This window comes from Aquarana catesbeiana, linkage group LG04, assembly GCF_042186555.1.
Source record: "Aquarana catesbeiana isolate 2022-GZ linkage group LG04, ASM4218655v1, whole genome shotgun sequence".
In the NCBI taxonomy this organism is placed as follows: domain Eukaryota; kingdom Metazoa; phylum Chordata; class Amphibia; order Anura; family Ranidae; genus Aquarana; species Aquarana catesbeiana.
The window spans coordinates 678,580,707-678,589,070 of record NC_133327.1 but is presented as its reverse complement, the minus strand read 5'-3'; the positions used below and the strand labels follow the sequence as shown (position 1 = coordinate 678,589,070).

Sequence of the window (8,364 nt, the reverse complement as noted above, 5' to 3'; positions counted from 1 at the left end):
AGCCTTAGTGGGGGGCGGAGAGCTGTCTGTGACAGCTCGGTCTCTGTGTTGGGAGCTCGCACTCTCTCAGCACAGAAACATCGGCCTGCCCGGTGACGCATATGAGCGGCCTGCGGGCGTTACAGTTTAGGCTTTATCCGCTGTGCATACGTGATACGTGGGCGACGACAGGTTTGGGGTTGGAATTATAAACTATTTTGGTGTTATTATCACTGTGTGTGTCTTCGGTGACAACTGCTCCCCTCCCTCCCCCTACTAACACTTGTTGTCACCTGGACAGGAAGTGAGGTCTCCCTAGACAACCATAAACACTTTGTGGATATTAATCTACCCCCCCCCCCCCCCAAAGAGCGGGAGTTGGCCTATATTGTGTTTAAAATTATAACAGACAACAAGGCCCCGTAGGTATAATTGTCTGTTATGCCCACTCAGGTGCTGGGAGTCAGTGTAAGGTCAACCAGTAGCCATGGGAACAGAGATCTTCCCCACTGGCTGTACTGTCAGCCTGACGCGGCTGTCCGCGTGTCAATAAAGTTATTGAATGATGGAAGGAGGCGAGCCCCAGCGATCTGACGTCAAGCCGCCGGAGCGTCCCCGCCCTGCGTACTGGGCCGCAGTGGGGAGGGGGGAGGAGCCGGTCCGGTGACGTCAGTTGCTCCGCCTCCCAGCTGCATTGTGTTTCTCCCCGGGGCTGCGAGGTGCGGGACCGGCGGGAGGCGGAGGGGCCACAACCGGCAAGGAGGGCCACACTCTGCGGGTGAGTCCGGGGTGACTATCCCCCTTTTTGTTGCTATAACACCGGGGTGACTGGGGGAGGGGGACACACAGCCGGGTCATCCCTGGAGTGTCAGCTCTGCTGCCCAGAGAGAGAGGGGGGAGGGGCCTGTCTTCTGTGTATAATCACACCTGTACAGTGTATGGAGTGTCAGCTCTGTGGTCCAGAGAGAGGGGAGGGGCCTGTCTCCTCTGTATATGACCCTTGTACAGTGTATAGAGTGTCAGCTCTGTGGCCCAGAGAGGGGAGGGGCCTGTCTTCTGTCTAATCACCCCTGTACAGTGTATAGAGTGTCAGCTCTGTGGTCCAGAGAGGGGAGGGGCCTGTCTCCTCTGTATATGACCCCTGTACAGTGTATGGAGTGTCAGCTCTGTGGTCCAGAGAGGGGAAGGGGCCTGTCTCCTCTGTATAATCACCCCTGTACAGTGTATAGAGTGTCAGCTCTGTGGTCCAGAGAGGGGAAGGGGCCTGTCTCCTCTGTATATGACCCTTGTACAGTGTATAGAGTGTCAGCTCTGTGGTCCAGAAAGGGGAGGGGCCTGTCTTCTTTTTATATTCCCCCTGTATAGAGTGTCAGCTCTGTGGTCCAGAGAGGGGAGGGGCCTGTCTTCTCTGTATATGCCTTCCTGTATAGAGTGTCAGCTCTGTGGTCCAGAGAGGGGAGGGGCCTGTCTTCTCTGTATAGAGTGTCAGCTCTGTGGTCCAGAGAGGGGAGGGGCCTGCCTTCTCTGTATAGAGTGTCAGCTCTGTGGCCCAGGGGGGGGAGGGGCCTGTCTTCTGTGTATAATCGCCCCTGTACAGTGTATGGAGTGTGAACTCTGTTGCCTAAAGGAGAAGTTTGTCCCTTCTGTATATGGGCTGTGTATAGAGTGTCAGCTCTGTGCCCCAGAGAGGGGGAGGGGCCTGTCTCCTCCTGTATATGACCCCTATACATTGTATGGAGTGTTAGCTCTGCAGCCCAAAAAAAAGAGGGAGGTGCCTGTCTCCTCTGTATATGACCCCTGTACAGTGTATGGAGTGTCAGCTCTGTGGTCCAGAGAGGGGAAGGGGCCTGTCTCCTCTGTATATGACCCCTGTACAGTGTATAGAGTGTCAGCTCTGTGGTCCAGAGAGGGGAAGGGGCCTGTCTCCTCTGTATATGACCCCTGTACAGTGTATAGAGTGTCAGCTCTGTGGCCCAGAGAGGGGAGGGGCCTGTCTCCTCTGTATAATCACCCCTGTACAGTGTATAGAGTGTCAGCTCTGTGGTCCAGAGAGGGGAGGGGCCTGTCTTCTGTGTATAATCACACCTGTACAGTGTATGGAGTGTCAGCTCTGTGGTCCAGAGAGAGGGGAGGGGCCTGTCTTCTGTCTAATCACCCCTGTACAGTGTATGGAGTGTCAGCTCTGTGGCCCAGAGAGGGGAGGGGCCTGTCTTCTGTCTAATCACCCCTGTACAGTGTATGGAGTGTCAGCTCTGTGGTCCAGAGAGGGGAGGGGCCTGTCTCCTCTGTATATGACCCCTGTACAGTGTATGGAGTGTCAGCTCTGTGGTCCTGAGAGGGGAGGGGCCTGTCTCCTCTGTATATGACCCTTGTACAGTGTATAGAGTGTCAGCTCTGTGGTCCAGAGAGGGGAAGGGACCTGTCTCCTCTGTATATGACCCCTGTACAGTGTATAGAGTGTCAGCTCTGTGGTCCAGAGAGGGGAAGGGGCCTGTCTCCTCTGTATATGACCCTTGTACAGTGTATAGAGTGTCAGCTCTGTGGTCCAGAGAGGGGAAGGGGCCTGTCTCCTCTGTATATGACCCCTGTACAGTGTATAGAGTGTCAGCTCTGTGGCCCAGAGAGGGGAGGGGCCTGTCTCCTCTGTATAATCACCCCTGTACAGTGTATAGAGTGTCAGCTCTGTGGTCCAGAGAGGGGAAGGGGCCTGTCTCCTCTGTATATGACCCTTGTACAGTGTATGGAGTGTCAGCTCTGTGGTCCAGAGAGGGGAGGGGCCTGTCTCCTCTGTATATGACCCTTGTACAGTGTATAGAGTGTCAGCTCTGTGGTCCAGAGAGGGGAGGGGCCTGTCTCCTCTGTATATGACCCTTGTACAGTGTATAGAGTGTCAGCTCTGTGGCCCAGAGAGGGGAGGGGCCTGTCTTCTGTCTAATCACCCCTGTACAGTGTATGGAGTGTCAGCTCTGTGGCCCAGAGAGGGGAGGGGCCTGTCTTCTGTCTAATCACCCCTGTACAGTGTATAGAGTGTCAGCTCTGTGGTCCAGAGAGGGGAGGGGCCTGTCTCCTCTGTATATGACCCCTGTACAGTGTATGGAGTGTCAGCTCTGTGGTCCAGAGAGGGGAAGGGGCCTGTCTCCTCTGTATAATCACCCCTGTACAGTGTATAGAGTGTCAGCCCTGTGGTCCAGAGAGGGGAAGGGGCCTGTCTCCTCTGTATATGACCCTTGTACAGTGTATAGAGTGTCAGCTCTGTGGTCCAGAAAGGGGAGGGGCCTGTCTTCCTTTTATATTCCCCCTGTATAGAGTGTCAGCTCTGTGGTCCAGAGAGGGGAGGGGCCTGTCTTCTCTGTATATGCCTTCCTGTATAGAGTGTCAGCTCTGTGGTCCAGAGAGGGGAGGGGCCTGTCTTCTCTGTATAGAGTGTCAGCTCTGTGGTCCAGAGAGGGGAGGGGCCTGCCTTCTCTGTATAGAGTGTCAGCTCTGTGGCCCAGGGGGGGGAGGGGCCTGTCTTCTGTGTATAATCGCCCCTGTACAGTGTATGGAGTGTGAACTCTGTTGCCTAAAGGAGAAGTTTGTCCGTTCTGTATATGGGCTGTGTATAGAGTGTCAGCTCTGTGCCCCAGAGAGGGGGAGGGGCCTGTCTCCTCCTGTATATGACCCCTATACATTGTATGGAGTGTTAGCTCTGCAGCCCAAAAAAAAGAGGGAGGTGCCTGTCTCCTCTGTATATGACCCCTGTACAGTGTATGGAGTGTCAGCTCTGTGGTCCAGAGAGGGGAAGGGGCCTGTCTCCTCTGTATATGACCCCTGTACAGTGTATAGAGTGTCAGCTCTGTGGTCCAGAGAGGGGAAGGGGCCTGTCTCCTCTGTATATGACCCCTGTACAGTGTATAGAGTGTCAGCTCTGTGGCCCAGAGAGGGGAGGGGCCTGTCTCCTCTGTATAATCACCCCTGTACAGTGTATAGAGTGTCAGCTCTGTGGTCCAGAGAGGGGAGGGGCCTGTCTTCTGTGTATAATCACACCTGTACAGTGTATGGAGTGTCAGCTCTGTGGTCCAGAGAGAGGGGAGGGGCCTGTCTTCTGTCTAATCACCCCTGTACAGTGTATGGAGTGTCAGCTCTGTGGCCCAGAGAGGGGAGGGGCCTGTCTTCTGTCTAATCACCCCTGTACAGTGTATGGAGTGTCAGCTCTGTGGTCCAGAGAGGGGAGGGGCCTGTCTCCTCTGTATATGACCCCTGTACAGTGTATGGAGTGTCAGCTCTGTGGTCCAGAGAGGGGAGGGGCCTGTCTCCTCTGTATATGACCCTTGTACAGTGTATAGAGTGTCAGCTCTGTGGTCCAGAGAGGGGAAGGGACCTGTCTCCTCTGTATATGACCCCTGTACAGTGTATAGAGTGTCAGCTCTGTGGTCCAGAGAGGGGAAGGGGCCTGTCTCCTCTGTATATGACCCTTGTACAGTGTATAGAGTGTCAGCTCTGTGGTCTAGAGAGGGGAAGGGGCCTGTCTCCTCTGTATATGACCCCTGTACAGTGTATAGAGTGTCAGCTCTGTGGTCCAGAAAGGGGAGGGGCCTGTCTTCTTTTTATATTCCCCCTGTATAGAGTGTCAGCTCTGTGGTCCAGAGAGGGGAGGGGCCTGTCTTCTCTGTATATGCCCTCCTGTATAGAGTGTCAGCTCTGTGGTCCAGAGAGGGGAGGGGCCTGTCTTCTCTGTATAGAGTGTCAGCTCTGTGGTCCAGAGAGGGGAGGGGCCTGCCTTCTCTGTATAGAGTGTCAGCTCTGTGGTCCAGAGAGGGGAGGGGCCTGTCTTCTCTGTATATGCCCTCCTGTATAGAGTGTCAGCTCTGTGGCCCAGGGGGGGGAGGGGCCTGTCTTCTGTGTATAATCGCCCCTGTACAGTGTATGGAGTGTGAACTCTGTTGCCTAAAGGAGAAGTTTGTCCCTTCTGTATATGGGCTGTGTATAGAGTGTCAGCTCTGTGCCCCAGAGAGGGGGAGGGGCCTGTCTCCTCCTGTATATGACCCCTGTACATTGTATGGAGTGTTAGCTCTGCAGCCCAAAAAAAAGAGGGAGGTGCCTGTCTCCTCTGTATATGACCCCTGTACAGTATATGGAGTGTCGGCTCTGTTGCCTAGAGAAGAGGAGGGGCCTGTCTTCTTTGTATACGACCCCTCTACAGTGCAGAGTGTCAGCTCTGTGGCCCAGAGAGGGGGGGCGAGCTCTGAGGTCCAATAAAATCTCCCATCAGCTGACGGTTTATGTTTTGTGTGTATTTGGAATTGTATTCTGTTTCGGGTGAATCAAAAGACAAAACATTTTGGAGGGAGTTAGGAAAGGCCACGCCCCCTGCCAGGGGAGATTCTTCCTCACTTCCTGTCCCTGTTACACAACAGGAAGTGAGAGGAAATCTCTGTGAAGTGGGGGAAGTCCCACCTTACTTGTTTTCATAAAAGATTCCTTCTCTCTTCTATTCTGGATACATTTCTGTGTAAATTGTTACATTTTATAATTCCCGATGTATCAGATTTCCATCTATTTTTATTCCACTTGTATCACTTTATTTCCTGTCTGCCTATCCGGGGGGCTCAGCAGCCTTGTCCCTGTCCTTGTCCTCTCCTGTATAATGGATGTGATGTGAGGGGGCAGGGCAGTGTCTGCCGTCCTCTCCGAGTGACACTCAGCGGCCCCCTGCCTGTCCAGGGGGGGGGCCGGATCACAGTCTCGGTCTGTGACTGCAGTGTCTGTTCCTGGGAGTCCAGCAATGTCTTGTTGTAGATCGCCCTCCTCCTTGTCTCTGAAGTACTACAAGTCTCAGCATGTCTTCCCGGCATAGGACCGACCATACATTGTACAATCTCCTTTAGATCCACTATGTAGTACAAGGGCCCCTGATTGGATACAAATCGCAACAAAGCGTTGTTTAGGTTTAGTTCCTCATATTATTGGAGAATCAGAATGTTTAGTGTATGGCAAGCTTAAGACTTTCAGGCTCCATTGACAGCTGCGCGTTCCTGGAGCGTGTGGAAAAACGTGCGTTGCCGTGCCATTAATTGTTAATGTCACCCCAACGCATGTTGTGTCTGGTGCCAAAATGCATGGTAAAAAAGAAAAACGGGCAAACTGGAATGCTGCAAAATGCCCCTAATAGGCGACTTTTCCACGTTTAGGGCAGTGGGCGGGCCTAACCTGTGCTGTCGCACCAAAAAACAACGTTAGTGCGGCGCACAGGTGTGACCGGTTTCAGGTCCCATCATGCATTGCTGTTGGTTTTTCTGCTTGCCATGGCAGGCTGGGACTTCCAGTTTGTCGCCGCCTGGAGGTCTACAGGATGACAGTGCATGCTGGGAGTTGTAGTTCCTCCATGCTTGCAGGTCTTCTGGATCACGGGGAATGCTGGGAGTTATAGTTCCTCCAAGCTTGCAGGTCTTCTGGATCATGGGGAATGCTGGGAGTTATAGTTCCTCCAAGCTTGCAGGTCTTCTGGATCACGGGGAATGCTGGGAGTTATAGTTCCTCCAAGCTTGCAGGTCTTCTGGATCACGGGGCATGCTGGGAGTTATAGCTCCTTCATGCTTGCAGGGCTTCTGGATCACGGGGAATGCTGGGAGTTATAGTTCTTTATGCCTGGAAGACTTCAGGATGGCAGTGCATGCTGGGAGTTATAGTTTTACCATGCCTGAAAGGGGAAAGGTTTTCGTCACTACTAGGGGGGCTTCATGATGGTGGGGCATGCTGGGAGTTATAGTTCCTCCATGCTTGCAGGGCTTCTGGATCATAGGGCATGCTGGGAATTATAGTTCATTCATGCCTGAGGGGCTTTGGGATGGCAGTGCATCCTGGGAGTTATAGTTCCTCCACACCTGAAGGGCTTCTGGATCACAGGGCCTGCTGGGAGTTATAGTTCCTCCATATAGGGGAGAAATAGCTGCGTTAAACAGTGAAACCACTAGTCATGAACCAGTGCTAAGTGAATAAATATGAGTGTACATGAATGTAAAAAAAAATATTTAAAAATGAAAGTGACAACACACAAAATGTTTAAATAAATAAAAAATCCAGAAGAAGGTAATGTCAGAGTGTCAAAAGGTGAATGTGAAACCTAAAGAAAAAAATAAATGTTAGACAAAGTCCAAATGATCAATTAAGATAACGTGATATAAATGTGCAATCTTCCATCACCATTGAGTGCTGATCACCGTGGGAAATGCGCGCTTACCGGAAGGCAAGCAAAGGACAGCTTGTGGCTAAACACCCAGCCAGGGCCTTGTCCTAAGGGATCCGGGATATACAGCTCAGAGGGCATCAAACCAGGACTCAATGCGGCCAATAAACCACTATTAAGGTGTTGTGGAGACTCTCATGTGTGGCAGATGTCACCCAGAAATAGAAAAAAGGGAACTTCCCATGGTGTAATACTGATACAAATGTTTTAATGTAAAGGATAAAAAATACACTTACAAATGAAGAGAGAAAAATAGCATGAACAGCCGGCCAGCATGCGAACGCCCGTTCGCTCAGAAGATCAAACGCCATGACGTCCTGTCCACCCGACGCGCGTTTCGTCATAAGATGACGTCGTCTGGGGCACTAAGATGGACGTCCTCTTATGTCGAAACGCGCATCGGGTGGACAGGACGTGCTGACGTCATCGCGTTTGATCTTTTGAGCGAACGGGCGTTCGCATGCCAGCCGGCTGGCTGTTCATGCTATTTTTATCTCTTCGTTTGTAAGTGTATTTTTTATCCTTTACATTAAAACATTTGTATCAGTATTACACCATGGGAAGTTCCCTTTTTTCTATTTCTGGGTGACATCTGCCACACATCCGAAAGTCTCCACAACACCTTAATAGTGGTTTATTGGCCGCATTGAGTCCTGGTTTGATGCCCTCTGAGCTGTATATCCCGGATCCCTTAGGACAAGGCCCTGGCTGGGTGTTTAGCCGCAAGCTGTCCTTTGCTTGCCTTCCGGTAAGCGCGCATTTCCCACGGTGATCAGCACTCAATGGTGATGGAAGATTGCACGTTTATATCACATTATCTTAATTGATAATTTGGACTTTGTCTAACATTTGTTTTTTTCGTTAAGTTTCACATTCACCTTTTGACACTCTGACATTACGTTCTTTTGGATTTTTTATTTATTTAAACATTTTGTGTGTTGTCACTTTCATTTATAAATATTTTTTATATTCATGTACACTCATATATTTATTCACTTAGCACTGGTTCATTACTAGTGGTTTCACTGTTTAGCGCAGCTATTTCCCCCCTATTTGATGTTATATGTATGTATTCCATATATTAGTTGCTGCCTTATGTTCACTTTTAGTTTCACCTACTTTGTTAGGAGCGCGGTATTTCCCCTTTTTCCGTATAGTTC

General features: G+C 51.2%; 1 protein-coding gene across 6 annotated transcripts in view; it reads left to right on the top strand.

Annotated features, from left to right (window-relative positions):
• Positions 1-629: 629 nt before the first annotated feature.
• TMEM63B (transmembrane protein 63B) overlaps positions 630-8,364 on the top strand; it is a 112,264-nt gene continuing 104,529 nt past the window's right edge. For all 6 annotated transcript variants that reach the window (XR_012244034.1, XR_012244037.1, XR_012244036.1 and 3 more), the window contains exon 1: positions 630-757. The gene's annotated coding sequence lies outside the window, so the exon portion shown is untranslated. The remainder of the gene's footprint in view (positions 758-8,364) is intronic.